This window comes from Mus musculus, chromosome 1, assembly GCF_000001635.26.
Source record: "Mus musculus strain C57BL/6J chromosome 1, GRCm38.p6 C57BL/6J".
Lineage (NCBI taxonomy): Eukaryota > Metazoa > Chordata > Mammalia > Rodentia > Muridae > Mus > Mus musculus.
In genome coordinates this window covers 137,194,364-137,218,837 of record NC_000067.6, presented here as the reverse complement: position 1 = coordinate 137,218,837, position 24,474 = coordinate 137,194,364, and the positions used below count along the sequence as shown (strand labels likewise).

The window sequence follows — 24,474 nt, the reverse complement described above, 5'->3', positions numbered from 1 at the left end:
CCCACGCTGCGGTCAGGAAGGCTTGTTAACTACAGCCCAGCACCACTTTATAAACCATTACCCACTTCCTGTGCATTAACATTACCAAACAGCAAGGGACAACTTGTAAGCTATTATCCTGCAGCCCAGCCTTGCATCCAAAACATTAGCTCACCGTAGTAGTGCATTTGTGCATTTCAAAATAGGGCCGCTCTTCCTGAGGTCAAATTCTAAACCTCTTCATGATCGACACCCTTTAAAATGACCTGCCCCTTGCTGGCCCAGAGTTAGCTTTCCTTTTCATTCCGTCACTATTATGCAATCAGTTTCCAGGTGGTCTACGTTATTTCTCAGTAGAACAAAGACATCAATAAATAGTGCTAAGTGCTGAGGAAAAAGAATGAAAAGCTTATTTATGGACCCTTCTCCAGTGTTTAGGAATGGAGCTACCAAGATAGCTCAGTGGGTGAGAACACTGACTGCTCTGACAGACAACCTGGGTTCGATTCTCGGCACCCACAAGGCAGTTTATAACTATCTGAAGCTACAGTTCTATAATCCCTGACGCCCTCTTCTGGCCTCTGTAGGTACTGCATGTAAGTAATACAATTTAGGTACATGCAGGAAAAATAAAAACGCATAAAATAAAAATTAAAATGTTTGAGAGTTGTAGTGTTTTAGTTAGGGTTACTGTTGCTATGATGAAATGCCCTGACCAAAAGCAAGTTAGGAAAAAAAAAAACAATTTATTTGGCTTACACATCTATAGCACTGTTCATTATCAAGGGAACTCAGGACAGGAACTCAAACAGAGCAGGAACCTGGAAGTAGGAGCTGATGCAGAGGCCAGAGAGGGGTGGTACTGCTTACTGCTTTCTTAGACTAGCTTGCTCAGCCTGCTTTCTTATAGAAGCAAGGACCACCAGCCCAGGGATGGCACCACCCACAGCCCAGGGATGGCTCTCCTCTATTATCACTAAGTAAGATAATGCCCTACAATCAGTTCTTATGGAGGCATTTTCTCAACCGAGGTTCACTCCTTTGAGATAACTCTGGCTTGAATCGAGTTGACATATAACTACCCAGCGCATTTAGAGAACTTGGAAGGCATTTGTCAGTCTAGAACCGGAAGCATAATGCCTATCAAATGCACAGTGGTGTATTCCTTGCTGTTACCTCCATCCCCAGGAAAGCAGACTGTGATGGCCACTCCTGGTTGTCAACTTGACTACATCTGGATAAACTGCAATCCAGAAACGGAAGGCGCACCTGTGACCCAGATCTTGAGGCTGGAAGACACAGGCTTCTGACCTGGATCTTGACACGGGATGACACATGCTTTTGATCCAGATCTTGAGGCATAGTGGCCATCAAGAGCCTAGGCCCAAACAAAGTACTACACACCTTTAATCCCAGGAGGCTGAAGCAAGCAGATCCCTGAGTCCACGGCCAGTCTGGGACAGAGCAAGTTCCAAACCCAGGCATGGTGGTATACACCTTTAACCTAGGCCATTCCTTCTGCTGAAGGCCTCCATGAGGACAATGGAAGAAGGAAGGCTTGCGTCTTCACCTGTTTGCACTTACTGCCAGCACATCTGCTTGGAACCTGCTTCTTCAGGATTCCAGCCTATATAGAAGAGCAGCTGAAACACCTAGCCTCGTAGGACTGAGCAACTACTAGATTCTTGGACTCCCCATTCACCCCATTGTTGGGTTAGTTGGACTGAAGACTGTAAGTCATTACAATAAATCCCCTTAATATAGAGAGACATTCCATAAGTTCTGTGTCTCTAGAGAACCCTGACTAACACACAGATCCTGCCTAACAACAACTTGGATGGTTGTTGGTTTCCAAGCTCCCCTGGCCACCAAAGATGGAGCTTGGACACATACCTGAAAATGGTGCTGATTCTACTTTGGCAGACTGAGAGCTGCAGCTCAGCTTCTGAGTGTGAAGGGAATTCTACTGTGGAGCCTGAAGAGCTGGCTCTATGCTAGACCTGCAGACACAGAAGCGGCAGATCCCTGAGAAGAACGGGAAAGCAGACAGAAGAATGAGGTAGCAGCTTCATTCATCCATTCACTCACGATACAGAACTGAAGAGCTTGCCCTGTACATCTCAAACATGTGTCAACACCAGAACCAGTGGGATGAAGAAAGTCTTGCCCGAGGCTCACAGTAAACACAGGCAGTATAACAACCAACAAGCAAATATGACATGTCAGCTAAATGCCGAAAGTAAACGGAAATGTGAGGCTGAGACAAAGACTCTAGAAAGGTGTAAAAAAAAAAAAAAAAAAAAAAAACATTTTGGATGAAGTTCTCAAGGAGACATCCCCAAGAATAAGAATTCAGACAAGCCCTGAGGCAGGGGACGAAGTGAAGCTCTTGAGAGGGAATTTGAAGGAGTCGACTCCATGAGCAGCTTGAGAGAGTACCTGATGCTTTGGGAGGGAGGCTGACTCAACGGACTTTCCAATGTGTGGCCTCAGGCACAGTCGTGGGACTCTGATGGAATGCTCACCTTTGGCAAGCAGCCATCGAGCACACATTGCATGTCTTCTGTGGAGATCAGCAGCAATGAGAAGAATTTGACTGTGGTGGTCACATATGGCTGTACTCCAAAGACTGGGGAAGATGAGGCAGGAGGATCTCAAGGAGGCTACCCTTGGCTACTTAATGAGAAGTCAGGAGAGAAAGGCTGTCGACTGGCAGGGGAGAGGACTTATAGTCTGCGGCACTGCAGATGAGGGCATAGACCTCATACTTGACACAAAGCAATTTTATGTTTGCTTCCATGTCCAAGCCTGGAGGAATGCAGGACATGAGAAAAGCAGGCAACCATCAACGAAGCTTGACATTAGTCCAGAAAGAGGGCACGCTGGGTGAGAGGTCAGTGGTTAAAACATAGCAGTGGTGATTTAAGATGTTTGCCAGAAAAGGCTACCAGGTATAATAAAGATGCCATCCTGTAAGCTCATAATGCTTCAAGCATGGATTACATTTTAGTTAAGTAAAATGTATGTGAAGGACAGCTGTTGGTATGGAGTTGGAATCAGACTATATGTGAGCAGTATATGAATACATACGAATAAGTGTATGTATATCTAATGATGTCGTGTATAATAATTTATACGGGTGCCAACTGAATTTCCACTGGGTAAAAACAAATAAACTACATCAACCCTGAGTTATCAGAAACAGGGCACATGCTCACCCCAGGAGCACTACACTAAAAGTGCAACAATACAGAGAAGATTGGCATGGCCCCTGCACAAAATGACACTCATATTTATGAAATCTTCCATATTTAAAAGAAAAATGAAAAAGGAAGGAAGGAAGGAAGGAAGGAAGGAAGGAAGGAAGGAAGAGAGGGAGAAAGGGAGGGAGGGAGGGAGGAAGGGAGGAAAGAGGCCACAAACCAGTTAGAGGAATGCAGATAATAAGAAAAGTAATGAATCCTTTAGACAGAGACAGGGGAAGGGTTGTAGGGCCCTAAAACTGTGGCACCAGAGCAAAGGCCAGCACCTGGGTGGCCTGCTAATGACCAGGTTATGCTAAAGACTAGAAGAGTTCCCTTTGCCCTGAGTGCCTGCTAGCTCTAAGTCATTCCACTGAAGTACATCATCACATAGCACGGACCTCAGGCTTCAAGGGGTTACAGTTTAACATGCACCATGTTAACTTTGCTGGAGAGAAGTTACACTATTGGATTTGCTGGTTGTTGGTTTTGGGGTGCCAGGATCACCCCGTGGGGTCTCTGACATGCACGTGTGTTGCTGCTGAGCTGTATCCTCGGGTCCCTATACATTCCTCTGTAAAGGTCAGTTTGTAGACCTTTTCTTTCCCATGCTTCTTTTTTAAAAATTAGATAGTTTCTTTATTTACATTTCAAATGCTATCCCTTTTCCTAGTTTCCCCTCAGAAAATCCCCTATCTCCTTCCCCCCTCCCCCTGCTCCCCAACTTACCCACTCCCGCTTCCTGGCCCTGACATTCCCCTATACTGGGGCATAGAACCTTCACAGGACCAAGGGCCTCTCCTCCCATTCATGGCTGACTAGGCCACCCTCTGCTACATATACAGCTAGAGCCATGAGTCCCACCATGTGTTTTCTTTGGTTGGTGGTTTAGTCCCAGGGAGCTCTGGGGGTACTGGTTAGTTCATATTGTTGTTCCTCCTATGGGGCTGGAAACCCCTTCAGCTCCTTGGGTACTTTCTCTAGCTCCTTCATTGGGAACCCTGTGCTCCATCCAATTGATGGCTGTGAGCATAAACTTCTGTATTTGTCAGGTTTATCAGGCACTGGCAGAGCCTCTCAGGAGACAGCTATATCAGGCTCCTGTCAGCAAGCTCCACAATAGTGTCTGAGTTTGGCGGTTGTTTATGGGATGGATCCCCAGGTGGGGCAGTCTCTGAATGGTCATTCTTTCAGTCTCTTCTCCAAACTTTGTCTCTGTAACTCCTTCCATGGGTATTTTGTTCCCCCTTCTGAGAAGGATTCTGTGCTTCTGGGCTAATATCCACTCATCAGTGAGTGTAGATCATGTGCGTTCTTTTGTGACTGGGTTACCCATGCTTCTTTTGAATGTATCAGTTAGCAAAGGTCAAAGATCTCTCCTTGACCAGAGCATCAAACCCAACACTTTCTCAAAACATGATTTGGCTTCAAATCATCTCAAGGTTATAACCATGTGTCTGTGGGCAGTTAAAAGAATAAGAAAAACAGACATTCCACTGGAGGAAACCTACCTGGGCATTTCAGGCTGCAGAATCTGGGAGAAAGCAGACCCACCAATCACTATCAAAGCACAGAATCGAGTCCAGCATGCCATCTTCCAGTGCTGCTGCCCTGGCCCATGCTCCCTGCTCCCTGCTCCCGGCTCCCGGCTCCCGGCTCCCTGCTCCCTGCTCCCCAAGCTCTCAGAAGGAGTCACCTGCAGATGCCTCATGCTCAGGGGGTCAAAGTACTCCCAGTTTCAGTGGCTCTTCATGCCCTTCCTCCCTTCCAAGTCATCTTCCATGGTAAACCCCGCCTTTCAAGGTGTGGCTCAGTAGAAATGTCTCATCATTTAGACATGCCATCTAGAAATGTCAATAAAATATTTACAATACAAATATATATAGCCTATGCCTGTTGCAACACGGTTGTTCATTGGTTGTAAATCAAAATTCCATGAGTGTCCCATAAATAGTGGATTTATCCCTCAAATAGAGTTTCATCCATACACTAGGACATAATTTGCTATGAAGAAGATTGGTGTAAGTATATACCCCTACATGACAAGAAGACCTGTGTAAAGTGAAATAAGTATATTATTATCCATACATAATTTTAACCTTATGTGTGAATGGGAAGAAAATATATTTAACTTTTTTTCTGCCTTGAAAATAATATACACAAAATACTTAGATAGGGATTGTTTTTAGAGGCAATACAATAGGAAATGCTCTTAAATACTTTAGTAATTTATAAAAATTATTTTAAGTTTTAAATTGCACTGATTGTTAGGTCAGATAATAAAAGTATAGAAACCGCATCTTGATGATGTCTGAGTATTTATGTTGAGCAAACAGACTAGCACATGTGAACTTTGAATCCTCGAGTGAGAAGACAGAATAGTGAGCCAGAAGAAAAAAAAATATCCCAAGAAAACAATAACTAGGAAATGTCTTCAGTTAATGGCAGGCAGTAAGACACAGATACAAAAGCAAAACATGGTGTAACTACAAAATGCTATCCACCCCACAGAGCATGTGCAATGGCTGAAAAACAACTGTCTTCAGGGCTTCTGGAGGAGAGAGATAAGCATTCAAAATATGTAGACAGAGATTGTATTAGCTATGCGTGGAAGTAAAGAGAATTGCTGCACACATCTCAGAAATCATGCAAGCCAGAAATGTTTTTAAAACACAAGAGTAAAACCTGTGATAAGGCCTGAATTCCCTGCAGAGCCAAAATATTTTTTCGGTGATCAAGTAGAAATATAAACTGTTTGGCTTAGTGTGGTGGTGCACACCTGTAAGTCTAACCCTTGGGAGGCTGAGCCTGAGCAATTGTTGATGTAGTTCAAGGCCAGAGTGGATACACAGCGAGACTATGTCCCAAAGGGAAAAAAAAAAAAATGAGAAGGGGAGTAATTCCCTCAAAAAAGTGAAAACTGAGTTTATGGCCAGGGACACACATTGTAGGGAAGGCATTAGAAATTCCTTCATATGAAAGAACCACAATACCAGACAGACAAGCAAGGAATGCTAGATACAGAATAAAGAGAAAGAAAAATATTTTGTTTTTAATTTCTTAAAAGACAACTACCTACAAAAGTAAATGTATAGTCACATTTTGTGACTAAAAGCATGCACATTCATAAAAAAAATGTATAGACATGACACAAGAGTGGGGGGGTGGTCTGCAAGGTACACCATACCAGCCTTATGCTATCTGTCAAGCAATGTGTTCTCATGTCAAGATAGACTTTGATGACTCAACTTGCATATATTGAAACAACAAGAAGGCTCAGTGCCTGGTGCCACAATCTACAAGGTAGGAGAGAGCTGACTTCTAACAATTTGTCCTCTGACCTCCACAGGTGCTGGGATACACACACACAAACACATGCGCACACTTGCACATGCACAAGTGCGCTTAAATAAATAAATAAATGATGCAACAGATCTTTTAAAGAAATGAAGATTGTGTTGTACCACCAAAATAAGAAAGAAAGGAAGGAAGGAAGGAGGGAGGGAGGGAGGGAGGGAGGGAGGGAGAGAGGGAGGGAGGGAGGGAGGGAGGGAGGGAGGGAGGGAGGGAGGGAGGGAGGGAGGGAGGGAGGGAAGGAGGAAGGAAGGAAGAAAGAAAGGAAGGGCGGGCGGGCAGACATACTGAAAATAGACTGATAGCCAAGACAGACCCACTCTCTTGTAACTGCATGGCTTTTCAGGAATTGGCACTAATCTACTCTGTGCCTTGGCTTCTCTATCTGCCTCCCAGGAAGAACACAGTACTAATATTACAGAGGTCTTCTGATTACTTGATTTTCAGGACAATCCTGCTTCAATTATGTGTTAGCTACTGTCATCAACAATTTCTACTTCAAAATGGCACTTTAATTTCATGAGAGCTGAACTATTTATAAACACAATTATTCAAGTACTACTCACAGGACACACACTATCATATCAACCCATGTTTTACATATATAAGTACATAAAAACTTGAATATGTAAACCAGGTAGTGGCAATGAGTTCACATTTTAGATCTCTAGATTTTCTGGCTTTATTTTTTTTTTTTTGAAATAGCTTTATTATAGTGAACTCACAAATGAAAAGATTGCATAGCTGAATCAAGGAAGCCACACAAGTACATACTTGGCCAGTCTGACACTCTGTGCATCTCGGAACTTCTCCCTAGTTAAAATGCCCATTCTGGGAACTTCCCTTCAGGTTTTATACTCTCCTTCCATTACATATTTATGCTTATCTACCATAAAGAAAAAAAGAACTATGGTAGAATTTAAACTAGAAAGCCAGTTAACATTATATTCTCTTCCGTGATTCATGTATCCCTTACCTGCAATCCACCCACCACCACCACCTAATATTACCTTCCTTTGTCTCTTTTCTAAATGTTATAGTACACCAATACTTATGGTTCTTTATATACACTCGTATACACACTATTGTTTAGTGCCACATATGAGGTTTTTCTGAGTTTTTTGAGTGACCTCATTTAATATTATACATTCTAAGCTCACCCATTCTACAAATCTAATTTCATTATTTCTTTACAGCTGAATAATATTCCATTTAATGTACATAACACATTTTCATTATTTGTCTGCTAGTAGACAGCTAAGCTGGTTCCTAGATCACCTTAAAATAAACATTTGTTCTTTAAAAACATTAGGTATTACAAACAAAAACATAGGGCAAAAATAAACACGGTAAACTAAGATCGGAAAAATCAAAAGATAGAGAATTGTTAATTATAAACACACTCAACAAACAAGGAATAGAAATTCCCTAAATTTGATAATGAAAACCTACAAATAGTATATTAAAATATAAATCTAAATAAATATATGCTAAGTACTATCAAATAAATTAAAAATCTAAATAAATGGAGAGATATACTTGCTCCCAAAGTGGAAAGCTCAATAATATAGCATTGCCCTGGATATTTTAAAAACACTCCTTAACATTATAATCATAATATAAATACATTGTGTTTGCTTCAAGTGTGTTGTAACTTTATAGAAACTATATAACATTTAATTTGAACAGTTGACATTATATAGATACTGTTATAATGAAGCATTTCAAAGCTTAAAATGAATCTATAGATTCATTGCAATCCCAGTGAAAATTCCAGACTGGCTAGATTGTCTTCTGTTTGTCTATTTGGTTAGTTTTGGGGGACAGAGGGGAAGAGTAATTATTGTTCAACTAATTTTAAAATACATGTGGAAAAATGAAGAACTTGAATTCATACTACCCAGTGTCAAGACTTAGTATAAATTGATAGCAATGCAAACTCTGAAGCCTTGGTAAAAGATGCACACAGCAACACATACAGAAGTTCAGAAATTGGCTCATGTGGATGTTTCAACATACTCTCTAGAAAGGCACAGGCAATTCCAGGATGCTGGAACAACTGAGCATCCCTATACAAAAGCCACATGCCTTGGCCTGTAATCTGTATGCAATATTTGTAGCATCTTTATTGACAGTTACTGATGCCACTGAATCTGGTAAATGAGTAAACTATACTCCCATTGAGCAGAAGAGAAACGGACCAATTTGATTCACATAGAAATGGAAAAATTCTTTAAACTCACTTTACCATGGCAAAAACCATAGTGTCTTGAACCAAAACCAACAGCTGTCAGCATGGGATGCAGAGAGGGGACTAAGAAGGAGAGAAAAATGAGCATGGAAATTCAAATTACCATTCTCATGATGGAACAGCAGATCAATGGATTTATCAGAACCCACAGAACTACATACCAAGCTAGCTTATGTAAAAAAAAAAAAAAAAAGCCTATGTGCTAGACTAGGAAATGAATTGAATCTGAATGGAGTAACTAGAATACAGAGCACCACCATTACCAAGATGGACCCAACCCTTCGCTTCCTGACAGAGTTAAAGAAAGGGAAGCAGTGTCTCCTGTACACTGGACTTAATGCACAGCCTAAGTCTAGTCAAGGGAGAACAGCAGGTGAAGCCAAGTTCCAGTGACTCACACATGGTGAAGCACAGGAAAGGCCACCACAAACTGGAGATGAAGAAGACTGCTCACAGGGCTGGAGAGATGGCTCATCGGTTAAAAGCACCAGCTGTTCTTCCAGAGGTCCTGAGTTCAATTCCCAGCAACCACATGGTGGCTCAGAACCATCTGTAATGGGTTCTGGTGTGTCTGGTGACAGCTATAGTGTACTCATATCATAAAATAAATAAATCTTAAAAAAATATTTCTTAGAAACAAAAAAGAAGAAGGCTGTTCACTCACTGTTACACACGAGTAATTTTACCATGAGATAACCCCTGCCTTGTGCCTTAGAATAGAAAAGGAGAACAGAAAAACTGGCAAGATCTGAGTAAAGATAATGGTGATTTTTACTAAATCAATGTATAATATGTAGAGAAGTTACTATGTAAATACATAAGCACCTATAGACTGCAAGCTTTCAGCAAAACTTTTTTTTTCCATTTTTTATTAGGTATTTAGCTCATTTACATTTCCAATGCTATACCAAAAGTCCCCCATACCCACCCACCCCTAATCCCCTACCCACCCACTCCCCCTTTTTGGCCCTGGCGTTCCCCTGTACTGGGGCATATAAAGTTTGCGTGTCCAATGGGCCTCTCTTTCCAGTGATGGCCGACTAGGCCATCTTTTGATACATATGCAGCTAGAGTCAAGAGCTCCGGGGTACTGGTTAGTTCATAATGTTGTTCCGCTTTTTAAAAGATGTATGTATGTATGTATGTATTTTATGTGTGTTTATGTACATTTATGTCTGTGTGCCATTATGTGTGCACCACCCACAAAGGACAGAAGATGGCGTCAGATCCCCCAGGAACTGGAGTTACAGATGGTTGTGAACCACCGTGTGGATACTAGGAATCAAACTGGATCCTCTGCAAGATCAGCCAACGCTCTCAGTTGCATTGGGCTACAACACAACTTTTTGCAAGCATTTTACAATAGGAAGCTTTGTTTGAAATAAAAATTAAGACTCCAATCAGAGACTTATAGGTCTGATTCCATGCTGACCAGCTTTCTCTGCTGGGGCTGGCATCCTATTGACCCATGAAGCTTGTTCCAAACAAAGTTTGTCTGATTACATGATTTCCTACATTTTCGTCTTAAGAATAAAGGAAGTATTTCCATTTCAGATGAATTGGAACAACAGCCAAAATCAGAGATACAAATATGGGTCCACCACCCTGCCCTAGAAACCACCCATACTTCAGAAGAGTAGTTAAGGCCTTGAGAAATCTTTGAGTTTCCTAAAATCAGGCTTTTTCTAATGACATAAATGAAACGCTTTGGCGTAGCTTCTCTCTGTGTCTTCTCAAAGGACTTTTTGCCTAGTGCATTAAAGGACAAAGGACATGCTCCACTTTGGAAGTCACATGACATTTTTTACAATACAGCTTTGCGTACCAGTGGGGTCTCACAGTCCTGAGAAATGCACAGAAGTCTTAGTATGTCTGAAAGAGCCCCTTTGAGACAATACAAGCATCATATACTCTATCTAACTGTACTTACAGAATAACATGCAAGTCCCAGACTCCGGCTTCCTATCAACACTCATGATAGTTTAACAGTACGACTGGGAACTCTTATGACTGTCAGAATTACTCTAGTGAGTAGTGCAGTATACAAACACTCTAGGTTATTGTTCTTCGGACCTTTTTTGTTTTCCATTCTTGAGATTGAATCCTAAATGATCCTGAGATGGCCTTGAGTTCCTGGATCCAAGAGGTTCTCTCTCTTCAGCCACCCACATGCTGAGCATACTGAAGTATGCCAATGCGTGTGACATATAGCCCTGGCTGTCCTGGAACTCACTTTGTAGACCAGGCTGGCCTCGAACTCAGAAATCCGCCTGCCTCTGCCTCCCAAGTGCTGGGATTAAAGGCATGCGCCACCACACCCGGCACTGTTGAGTTTAATGAAGTCAAAGCTTCTGGCCTTTCCCTGCTACATTTGTTCTTGTAGACATAGATGGGGTCTTAACACTTGTCCATATTCATAAAATAAACTCCAGTGATTTAATACTAAGAAAGATTTTATTATAAATTTAATTCTGATTGTATTCAACTCAAGATTCAGTTTGGTTCCACATCCTACATTGTTGGCTTGACTTCTGGCTAAATCAGGGCCTCTGCTTCCCACTGGCATGTGCTCAACAGTCTTTCACCACAAAATGACTCGGTCAATATCATCATCACTTTTCTGTGAGTGAGCTGCCTTCAACAAACACCTAATTCATGCTAAGAAGGCCTGTACACTCTCAGATGCTTAACTGTCTATTTGAAATAAATGAGCATTATTTGCTTATCAGAAAGCTTTTGAAGCCACTGATGTATTTTCAGAAAAAAAAAAAATTAAAGGTATTTCTCATACAGGATATGGCTTTTTACCTGGTCTGTAGCTGTCCTGTAACTTCAGGTCTCAGCTCAGATACATCAACCTTTGAAGTCACCTCCACACTTGGAGACAGCATCAATTTCACAACCAAGTCTTAGTTTTTGCCTCTACATTTTTCTAATCAGATCCTAAAGCAGTTTGCAGAGATATAGTGGAACGAACAATTTGCTCTTTTGAGAGCAGCTCCATTCTGCAAACCATGCAGGCCTACAATACCCCACAGATATGCTTTTACCATATAGAAAACCCTGACTTCTGAGACATGAGTTCCAGTGGGAGTTTTGAGATACAATAATTCCTTACTTTTGAACAGAATTTTATGGGACATTATTATTTAGGAAATAAACGCAAGTTAATGGAATCAGCCCAGATGTATAGACACCTTGGAAATATGTGAGTGGCACTCCCATGCATGTAGACACTGTGTTCCTGCAAGTTTTTAAACACTTTTATTGTCTTAGCTGAACTTGGATTGTCTACTCTTAATACAATAGCAAAGTCCGGAGTCAGCAGGCCTGCAGTTTAGGCTTAGGAATCACGCTGGGAGCATATTTACAGCCCCGGCTTCCCTCTGCTCCCCTTTATCTCTCCAACTCGGGCTTTCATCAGTCAGTCAGCTAAGGTCAGACTCACCTCAATGGCTCAGCACACCAGTCTGGTCTCCATTCCATTTGGAGGTAGAAAATCTGAATCTTCCCAGTGCTGACCTTATTGCTTTCCAAGCTATTGATTATGGCTATCAAGTTCCAACAGTTCGCTGGGGTCAGACTCTGGGAAGAGAAAACGGCAGAAAGCGGAGCCACATTCCTCTCCCTCTCCCGACTTCCCGACTAGTTGGATTTGGGTGTAATTAGAATGAATCACTGCCGGATAGGGCTCCTGTCTATTCTAGACTGGCGCTCTTGATTCACCTAGATTTTTGGCCATTCATCAGAGTGCACATCTGGTATGTAATGAGGAATGAACGGAGTGGAAAGAGGAGGTCAGCGAGACACGGATGGACCCTGGGTAGGAATGATTATGGAGTCACTGACACGCAAATAAATGGCATGTATCACAATCCACAACTCTCGGCGAGTGTAAATCTCGCACTTGACATACCCTTTGGCAAGAGATAGACTTTATGAATCTTTTTTCCATCACTAGAGCAGTTTTGTACAAGGATGCCCTGTCCTGACATAATTCTCAGCATCGGAAGCTCTCTTATCTAGCAGAAATATGTTTCTGCTGTAATTTTTAGTCCTTCAATTCAGTACTCATTAAATCGTAATCTCTTTTGCATTGTGGGTATTATTCTTCCTCCCCTGGACTACTTTCTTTGTTGTCTTGTGACTCCTTTTATAATGTTGTTATTATTCGATGTTGTTCACAACGCTCTTATTGTTATCCATTGCTGCTAGGCACTATTAGGTGATTTACATAACAATCTCATCAACACCTCAACAACAACGTTGAGAGAGAACAGAGATATTGCTTCCATTCCTAGAGGATACAGCCGAGACGAACTAAGATGGAGAGATTTGCCTAGTACCAGGTAACAGAAATCATATCTGAACCCAGATGTTTCTGAGCTGTCTGCTCGGTAACTGTACCAGCCAAGGAGTGCAGAATTCACAACTACCTACAAGCCAGTGCTGTATCTAGGCATACTCTCTCACTCTTCTAATTTTGCAGTAAATTAGAGTAATAATACTGTGAACATTGTTTCGCACTATTTATAACTGTAACAATGATATAACTATAATACCTGATATTGATTGTTCATCGTGGACCAGATGCCATTTGGAATACTCTGCCTACCTTATATAATACAAACCTCAGTACTCATCAAGAACTCATCACTATCTGCTCTCAACTGCTAAGAAAAGCGGACCATGGGAAACAGCAGCTGCCTAGACAGAGCCTGCCGGCTATGACAGAACTCTTCTCAGATTGCAAGTCCAGGTAGAATGTGTGCCGCATGTCTGCAGGCATTAAAGTACTGTCTGCATATAGTAAAATAGATCATACAGGTGTCTGTATCCTTTGAGCTGAGAAAAGTCAGGGGAAACTTCTTGACATAGGTGGCACTTGATGTAGGCCTTGGAGTCTACGGAGTTAGCAGGATAAGCAAGGGTAGTAAAAACACTGGCAAAAATATCAAAGCATTTGAAGGCAACTGACTAGCAACACAATTAATAAAGGCTATGCTATGCAGACATCTGTGTCTGAGACAGTCTTGAGTTGCTGCTTGTAAGTAGCACGGTTGTCAATGCACGACAGAGTTTAACTTGTAATTCGCCTATGACAACAGAGGCAAACATGTTTCTAAAAACAGTTCCAATACATTTTCCACGCTAGACCCTGCCTCTGATATACATAGTGGGGGTGGGTGGGGAGGTTGGGGTGCCAATCCAGTATCTTCTGGTCATTGTCAGGCAGGGAGGTCCAGTTAGTATCATGTACTGTATCAGTGAATCGCAATAAGAAACTAACTACATGGTCAAAAGTGGGATGGTTTGAGGCGGGTTCTTCCACAGAAGCTATGGTGGGGTGTGAAGTGTAAGGAAATAATAACTAGTGAGGGTGTGGCCGTAAAAGCGTGAGGAAGGAGGGAGATAAAGAAACCCAAATGTGGCACCGCCTGTGGGAAAGTGACCTTGAAGGCAGCACAGCTCTGCCTTCAGTTTGAGAAAACCTTGAAAGGAACCCAGGGAGTGAGATTAAAGTCTCATTTCTCTCTCACCCTTTGGGGGTGGGTCGGGGGTGGGGGGAACTGCGCTAAGTGAGAGTCAGAGCACATGAGCATCAAGGTCATATAAGCCAGCAAGTAGATAGGGTGTCAGGGACTCTTTGGGAAAACGGAGGCCACCAGGACATGCATAAAAATGTCCACTGGGGATGTGCAATCATTGCCGAATTTTCAAGAATAGTGGAAAATTATCAAAATATGCTTCTGTTTTATATTGACTCTTGATTGCTATGCAGGATTGCTTGCATTTAGTAAAAAACCTTAGCAAATTACCTCTCACGCTTTCAAAGTAAATCTATCTGCCAGGTACTAGAATATTCAAGTAATTATGTTGCAACTCCTTATTCAGAAACTCCAAGAAAAAAAAACCCATTTAATATTTACTGTAAATGTTTTCTGACTAGATACAGTGTTTTGCATAATTTTTCACCATGCGTTATTGCTTCAGGCGGCCTTAGCCAGAGTGGCTACTCTTTGAAATGAACTCCGGTGAACTCCGGAGACTTGTGGCTGCTCAAGGTGCTGAAAATAAGTGACTGGTTGTGTCCCGGTTACTTATTTTCATCCCTCCACAGAGACTTACATCACCCTATGGAAGGCTGAGGGAGCCTTGGGGAAGAGGGGTCCAAAGCATGCAAGAATGGAGATGGAGAAGGGTTACAAAATGCAGTCTTCCAAGCACGACACGGCCAATGCTATGCAGGCTAGCTTCCTGCACTGGCTCGTCATCAGTCATGACTAGGCAAATCTCACCCTGCTGAACTCCTGGCTATTGGATTCTGGGTGGAGTCAGTGACTGTCTTCACGTACAACCCCACAGGTGACCCGAGCAGACTCCGATAGATAGCTCAAAAGCTGGGGTTATATGGGTGGCTCTGGTTACGTTCAGTGGATGACAAAATAAAACACACAAACATGAAAGTGAGAGGGTGGCTTGTAAGGGGGCGTGGCTTGTAGGGGGCATGAACAGGGGTGGGAGAGGCATACGCAGGAAGGAAGAGAGTGAAAGTACCCAGAAAGTATTATACAGAGACATAAAATTGTCAAGGGAGAAAATTAATAATAATGACTTTTAAATCCCATGTATTACATTGATTTCATATAGAAACCACCCAGAAAGCTTTGACAAACCCACCTAGAATGTCTGCTCAATCCGATTCAAATCACAGTCTGGGCAGCAAAAGTTCTCCATATTCTCCTGCAGGGTCTGACATACAAACAAACCTGGGGCTGCTGATTTGCTCTACAGCCATGATCCCCTTTTATTAGACTTTTACAATATGATCTAACTGTTCCAGTTAACTCAAGCTGACATTCGTCCTCTTCAAAATCCAGTAAAGACAGTTGACTACACAGCAAAACTAATGATGATTAAAAATGATGGCCCAACTGAATCACAAAATGAAAATCCACCATGCTCAGATAGATAGATAGATAGATAGATAGATAGATAGATAGATAGAGATATAGAGATATAGAGGTATATATGTATAACAGTTTTTATAAGTGTTTTATATAGAGTATATATGAGTATATATATATATATATATATATATATATATATATATAAAATCTTGCACACAAAAAAAAAAACCCAAAATGATATTGTAGATATTAAAGTCAAGTTCTATAATTTGGAGTTTTTTAGAAAATAGATGCAAGCAGATCTATCTCATGGGAGATATTGACTATGGTGCCATTCTTCTACAGGGCATAAGACATCATCTCTCCTGGAAGATGAGGAAAAGCAACACAGGATGTGAGTTAGGAGTGGGACTCGGCAGTCAGACTTTGTGAGTTTGAGTTTGAGCACGCCCTTCTCATATCCCTGAGACAGTTGTTATCCATTTCCAATGTATAGAGAGCTAAAATAATAATAGCCAGCAGAAGCTAGTTAAGAGGAGTCCCTGCATTACTATGGACGCAAGCACTTCAGACAGCACCTAGACCATAGGAAAGGTTACAAGCGTTTGCTGATATTATGAACTGTGAAACGGGAAGAATCGTGTGCTGCGAAGAAGTGTTTTTCTCTGATGGTACTTTTTTTTTTCTCAATGATGCATCAGTTTACCAACTAGGGTTTAGTTAATACGCAAAGGTCATTCATACAGTTAATTCTTGGCTTTAGAAAGCATATGAAAAAAATCAATAAATATGCAATTAAAAAGAAAAGGAATTAGAGTTTTCATATTTATGTTGCCATCTCTCTTTGGAGCCTTCTTGATACAGGCGCATTGGTGCTACAATCAATAAAAGACAGGATTTGAAGATCACCCCTCCCAAGAACTGGGCAGCAAGTAGGGGAAAGGTCATTTAAGTTTTCTACAATACAAAAGGCTAAAGTTGAAGACTAATGAAATATTGAGTTGCATAAAGGTGATTCTAAGTTGCCTTGGTTATACCGAGCTGAAGGTTTTCTCTGCGGCATGGGACGCGTTCCCATCACATTTGCATTCATGTGGTTTATATTGTCCCTACCTAATGGGATATAGAACACCTCCTAAACATTGGCACATTTGAGGTGTGCTTCACTCAGCATGAAGGTCTGAGACATCAAGGGTACCTTGAGCATTGCAGGTTCCAACAGCTTGTCAGGCAAATTAGCACCGTCTCAACCAAGGGTAAAATTGAGCTGCACATTTCTCCCTGGTGAGGGAAAAAGAACGGAGATGAAAATCACTCTCGTTAGCACGTCCTTTGTTAAGACAAATACGAAAAGCCATCTCATCACTGGGCAGCTCTCCCTGACCTCCTGGTTTTTAATTCATTGATTTTAAATGATCCTTGACAGTCAAGAGCTTTTGTCAACACCTATGTGCTTACAGCCGAAGACAGACATTGGCTTTTATTAGCCAAGCCTGTTTCTCTTCATGTATACTTGGCCAGCTAATCTTAAAGAAAAATTCACATTATACTAATTGAAGATGAAAATCGATAATAATCTATAAATCAGATAGCTTCTTATGGTGTACAGGGTAAAGTTTTTAAAAGTCATTTCAACATTTTTAAAAATTGGTTGTGTCCAGTCTGGGGGCTGAGCTACCCACTTAAGAGAACCTGTGGGCAGCTATAAAATTCATCCAGAAAACATGCTGCCTTATGATTCTGTGGGAAATTCCACATTCACGGTGCCTTCCATTTTTCTCCATATTAATTCTGTAAGGTAAAATAAAATCCATGAAAAAAAAAGTTCTGAAAAACTGTCTGCCGCAGTCAGTGTCTAGAGGAGCAGACTTCGTCGTTTTAGAGCTGGATCGAACGGAACTATCCCTGTTCATGAGCTCTTCGTGAGCAACCCCCACTCCCACTCCTCAAGCAGCCCTTTGTGACTAATCCAGCCCTCAGCCCCTGGCTTTATAGCCACATCAGGGTGATGTCAGAATATTTAAAGTTCTGAAGCGAGACATTCAGTTCTTAAGAAAACGCAGTCTCAGTGAAACCATCAAAGCCAGCAGGAGAATGCGTCAAACTGAAGAGCTATCGTTGAGAGAAGAATCCTAAGCTAGAGAGGCAGGCAAAATCTGTGCAGACGTCTGTTCTCCTCCTACCCCTGGGCTACCGAGTTTTGACACAAACCCAGGAGGAAGAAATGGACAAGATGCCTGCAGAAGATAGGGCTCTAAGTCAACAGGCCTGTGAAGCACTTTCTTAATTAGTGATTGATGGGGTGAGGCCCAGCCCCTTTTTTGGGTGGTGCCATCCCTGGTCTGGTGGTTCTGGGTTTTATGAGAAAGCAGACTGAACAAGCCATGGGGAGCAAGACAGTAAGCAGCATCCCTCCACGGCCTCTGCATCAGCTCCTACTTCCAGATTCCTACCCAATTCCTGCTTTTCCTGTCCTACCTTGACAAGTACTTTAAAGACTCAGGACACATTTACAGCTACTTCAACGCCCAGCACCTGTGATGTTTATGTTGTTGTTGTTGTTGTTGCTGCTGCTGTTGTTTACATCTTCTTGCTCTCTTTGTGAATTTCTTATTGGTTCATCCTAGGAACCCAAACCACGTCTTATTCAGAAAACAAAATATCAGAGATTACCTGGGCAGTTAAATGTACTATATGGATTCTATAAATGATACTCTTAAGACAAAAACTTAAACAGGGGACAAAAATGGTCCTTTTTAAACTTGTAATTCAGATGAAGCCAACATTTCCTTAACAATAACCCTAGCAGCTGTGCTGAGCGTCTCTTCACTTAGAGGATTCTCTTTGGGGGCTGGAGAGATGGCTCAGCATCTAAGAGCACTTGCTGCTCTTTCAGAAGACCATGGTTTTTGATCCCAAGAATGTATCAGCTGGCTCACAACTTCATGTGACTCCAGCTTCATGGAATCTAATAAACCCTCCTAGTCTCAGCAGGCACCTGCACCCATGTGCACATACATGCACACAGACATATACATACATACATACATACATACATACATACATAACAATAAAATGAAATATAAATATACTTCATTTCATCCCAGTAACACTGTGACTCAGTCTTTTTATTATTCAGAAGGGGAAACCGAAGTATGATGAAGTCCAGGAAGACATCAAAACTCACATGTATAGCAAATTAGCGAGTTGAGGTCCCTTCATTGTCCCTCTAAGGCCTTCTAACTGGGAGCCCAGATGTTCTTCACAGTGTCCTACACAGAGGCATGTGGGACAGTCGAGAGTCCACTAACGCTGGACGGTAGTGGTGCACACCTTTAATTTCAGCACTTGGGAGGCAGAGGCAGGCAGATTTCTGAATTCAAGGCCAGCCTGGTCTACAAAGTGAGTTCCAGGACAGCCAGGGCTACACAGAGAAACCCTGTCTTGAAAAAAAAAAGAGAGAGAGAGAGAGAGAGAGAGAGAGAGAGTCCACTAACTGTGAAGAAAGGCCATCCAGAATCCAAAACCCAGTTTGAAACTCATCAACCTTGAGAGCACAAGTGAGACCTAACTCGGGATGCTGTGTCCTCTTCCCACCAGCCCGAAGGGACCAAGGACAGCACTCTAACCACAGGGCTCAATGTGTGCTAAACAAAGCCACTGTACCTAAAGTGTTACCATCATTCTATGCTAAGTAGATTTTTGTGGGATAAATGAGAATGAAATTACCCAGCATAGGCTAGGAGCTCAATAAGTGACAATCATTGTTATGGAAAGGATTGAATTTGTTTTTATGTGTGTCATGTCTTCAAAATTATCATGCCCTTGTAATGAATAACTTAGAGATTTTCAATGGATGTTTTCTTTAGGAAGGAGTCTTAAGTAGAAATAAATTCTCATTCTCAACACTAAAAACTGTCCAGCCTCACAGTGAGGAAGTGATGAGGGAGCTATTTTGGAATAGGTTAGTCCGAACTGTAGTCGAAATGCTAACGAGAGAAGATTTATAGAAAAACTGATTCCTCGACACTGGAAAATAAGTGGGGAGGTAGCTTAAGCAATCGGCTCGCTGAATCATTTAACAGAGGAATACAGGCTGATCATGAACAAAACACTCATGATTCATTCATCGTCCTGGCCTTCCATGACCTGGTGACAGCCTGAGAGTACAGTAGGAAGTTACAGCCCACTTTCCCACGTATCCAAGAGTCCAGAAGAGGAGTGAGAGTTCAGCACACTGCAGCTGGCCTAAATAAAGGATGTAGAAAGGAATCCTACAGTAAGCAGTGTCTGCACTGAATTGTTTTAAGTAAATAACATCAAGGAAACAAGCCAGAAGCTGGCTTGATGGCAACCAAGTAGAATTGGAGAAGTAGGCCTGTGCATGCAACCACACACACACACACACACACACACACACAGAGAGAGAGAGAGAGAGAGAGAGAGAGAGAGAGAGAGAGAGACAGAGAGACAGAGAGACAGAGAGAGACAGAGAGACAGAGACAGACAGAAACAGAGAGAGAGACACAGAGAGACAGAGACAGAGAGAGATACAAACACAGACACAAACACACCTATACACATGCATACAGATGCACAACACAGGCACACACAGAGATACACATACATAGACATACCCAGACACACACACACACACACACACACACACACACACACACACACCTCTTGGTAGCTTGTTCTCTCATCTCATTGTACAGAAGTATAAAAATGTCAAATGTCAAACAATAAAAGCATTAAAAATAAAAAATTTAACAAAAATGTATTTTTGCTTGTATTTTTGTCTTGTCTCAGATCTAAATTGCCTATCTTCTCATCCTGTGGCTCATGTCACACTCATATTTAAATCCTGTAAAACTCTAATCCTAGCATTAGCTTAAAGCTCCTGGGAAATGTTGCATCATAGAAGGAGTAAGAAATTATCTGTTAGAGATGGAGAAATTCTCTTTATCTGAGGTCCCATAGCTGTGCTAGTGTGACAGGCTTCCACCCTGTGGTTGACTGAGCTGGCTGGTGGTCAATCTTAGAAAACAAGTCTTCACAGGGAGACTTCTCAAGTCAGAATCTTGAGTCATCTGCTCCAGGATGTCTAAGAGTGAGAGATGGCTGAGGAAGGCTGGATTTTGAAAAAGAAAAGAAAAAAATTATAAAGATCATTTTGCAAGGTTGCATAGTGTGAAGGATTTTCCACAGGGCTCCATGAGTCTCACTGAGATAAGAATATTTAGAAGTCAATATTGATCAATCAATATTGATGCCAGAGACATCAATCCTTTGCATGCAACTATATTCATTTGTACCCAACTAAAGACGGTAAGACAGCTCAATCAAATCATAAATTAAGGAGGCTTGCCTTAGGGGGCTCTGTCTTACTGCTCTGCACTCGTCTGCCCAGAACGTCACTCTGCCTTCTCTTGGAGAAATGTAAGCATTCCTGTGGTCAGAGAGCCCTGCCCATCTCCAGAAGCAGGGGGATCCCATACCTGTGTTTACTGACCTACCCAAGAGGCTGTATACAAGGTATCCTGGCAGGTGATGGCTTCTGATTCTGTAGGAGCAAACATTCTCACTTTCTTTTAAATGTGTGTGTGTGTGTGTGTGTGTGTGTGTGTGTGTGGAGAGGGGGGGTGGCATCCAGAAAGAAGGCAATTTTTTTCTGAGTCCATACATTTTTAAGGAACTAGAGGAATGGAATCATAGAAGACACCTCCTGAGTCCTTTCCTGGAACAACCTTTCCTTCTACCCCTTACCTTAGCCCAATTCTCCAGTTGGTTAGAGTGTGGTTAACTCATCAGAAACTTTGTAGATGGGTGTGAAAAGAAAAGAAAAAGAGTCTCCAAGACCAACTCTAAATCTTCCCCTTTGGGCAGAGGATCCCAGGGCAAGGGCTATTGGATGGACATAGACAGGTCTGTAGCACTAAGTATAGTGAACTCGGTGTGGCTCCACAGAGGAAAAGGGAACACAACGAAGCCTTGGAAGAAGCGGGTGTGCACACACCTGGTGGTAGTGACGACAGGAAGGACAATGACACGTGCTATGTGTGGAATCTTACTGGCAGTAAAAAGAACGTATAAATGTGACTGGAAATTTTACGATTCTAGGATTACATTTTGAAAGAATAGTTGAAGATATTTCATCCAGTTGTCTATCCTAAAGAGAAAAACTATGGTGGGCAGACTCATTGAGCCTTTGTTTCTACATTAAGAAATGGAAAGTGTAAAACTTTTACTGCTTTGTTCTGGGATGGACATTAGCTATCGAGGAAGCCTTTGTTTTGAGAAATGGTAACCAAGAAATCCAGCACTACCTTAACCCAGACAGCTCTACTATCTGGAGACTGGATGGACACAAAACTCAACCAACATTTACATATAAAGGACAACAGCCTCTGGAAAGTTCCTGAGGAAAATGGTAGGTCAATATAAGAAACGAAATCTTCACAGTTTAGGATTTGTTACATTAAGCATGGTTATCTGCTCATGGAGAAAAATTCATAACCAAAATGAGATAAATCCTACCCTATAGATAATTCCAATTGACACATGTTGATAGCTTTGTGTCCAGATCAATAAATACATTTGTATTTTGAAGACTCTGTAGGAAGCAGCCTATGTGAGACTGAGTTTTCTTCTAGTACCTTGAGACCCACATCCACTCTCTCCTCTGCTTTTTCCCCTTTTGGAAAAGAAGCCACAGATCAGCCAAACAAAGTCCACAGTCAGCCCATCTGGGTTACTGTTCTATTGCTGTGGAGAGACACCATGGCCACAGAAACTGTAATAAAAGAAAGCATCTAGTTGTGGCTGGTAGTTTCAGGGGTTTGGTCCATTATCACCATGGCAGGGAGCATGGCAGAATTCAGGCAGACATGGTGCTGGAGAGGTAGCTGAGTGTTCTACAGATGGATCCACAGACAGCAGAAGAGAGAGGAACACAGAGCCTGGCTTGTGAAACCTTGGAACCCACTTCCTCCAACAAAGCCACACCTACTCCAACAAGGCCACACCTACTCTAACAAGGCCACACCTACTCCAACAAGGCCCATACCTCCTAATCCTTCTAATGACTAAGCATTGGAATACATGGGCCTATAGGGGACACTAGCTGATCCACTCACAAATAGCCTACGGGTTCTAAGTAGGGAAAGGTAAGTAATTCTGAAGATTTATTCAGAACTGATCAATACAATTTTGACTGAATACAAACAGAATATTTTCTTAGCCTCAGGCTGAGTTATTTCACACTATTTTGAGATGGTCACATGACTAATTTATAATAGTCATCTGTGAAAGGCCTCAAGCGAAGTTACCACCTATAATCCAGTCCCCTGCTAGGGTAGAATGGCAGGAGGGGGATGGCGGAAGTGTTCTGCTGACCCCATTCACCTTTGGCACCTGGAGAGACCTGTGGATCTGTTCCCACCAAGCTAAAGTAAGTTGTGGCATAACAAAGTATAAGAAATGTTGGTGCACTTACAAGTCTAAACCTAATTTGAGTCTGTAGAGGACAAATGAGCTTCTCTGGGTCCAGATCATTTGGAAATGGCCTGCTGCCTTCTCTACCTAGACTGTTTTCTTGCCATCCAACCTGGGTTAACCCCAATTAGGAGGTGGCATGTGTCCTTTCACACAGTTGCTAATGAACAACTTACTCCAAATACAATGGGAGACTCACACAAGTCCATCTTATTTGGTCAGCAAGTCTCCCTTGTCAATGAATAATCAGATAAGCATTGTAGATAGCAAAACAGACCGTTAGACATTAACCCAGCATTTTCCAGCTCAGCACAACCAGTGTGGTTTTGAAAGGGATAAATTGCTTTTCCAAGCTCTCTCACATAGAGAGAATTGGGCTTCACAACTTCCTTCTCTCCACCCTAAGCCAATCTCCCTCTCGTTTTCCCTTGTCTCCACTGCCTTGCTGTTTTATGCACCCATTATCCAGCCCTGCCCCTACATAATAGTTAGTACGGAACAAGGAGCACCACTCTGTAGGAAACCACACTGGAAAACATGTGGGTGTATTTGGGAGAGCACCACCCTTCCTAGTTGGAGAGAGTGTCCCATAATTTATCCCACCTGCATGGTGAGAAAATATACATCTTTACAAGTACCCCATTTCTGTGAGTTCTGTGAATGAAAATATGTCTTTGTTAAGTTAGGACTAAAGAGTCTAGTTTCAAGTGACCTAACCTATTCACTGTTCTACTGATGTGTGGGGAAAGGGACAGAACAATATGCTTACAGCTGAATAACAGTTTACAGCATGGGGTAGAACCAGGAAACCTTCTGCTCTTGGCTTAGATAATGCCTCTAAAACCATAATCGCATCATTCAAGCTCCATAAAATGTAAGCACCACCCATCAGAGAACATCCAAGATCGAAATGTGTTCCCAGCCTTGGCTCCAATTTGGAACAATGTGGCCCTCCTCGCAGAGGGTATGGGACAGGTGAGTGTGAGTGACTCAGCAAGTTGTGAGTGATGGGACAGGTGGCCTCAGCAAGTTGTGAGTGACGTAAGCCGGGGAGTAAAGGAACTCAGCCCTGGCAGTGGTGGGCACAGTGTGAAAAGTTAGGGTAAAAGATGGCAGAGGGCTGGTGGGGATTACCAAACAGAGAAGCAAAAATCTGCAAAATTCAGGGGAGAACATGGTTGATGTATTCTGAGGCTGAGAAGACACTGGAGCTAGGAGAACAGGATACAAAGTTTCCAGA

The 24,474-nt window shown here is 42.1% G+C and overlaps 1 non-coding gene across 1 annotated transcript; it reads left to right on the top strand.

The window, feature by feature from the left end:
• The first annotated feature begins 3,190 nt into the window (after window positions 1-3,190).
• Window positions 3,191-3,294, top strand: Gm25609. The gene has a single exon (XR_003949185.1). It is a non-coding gene; the product is annotated as a U6 spliceosomal RNA (small nuclear RNA).
• The last annotated feature ends 21,180 nt before the right edge of the window (window positions 3,295-24,474 follow it).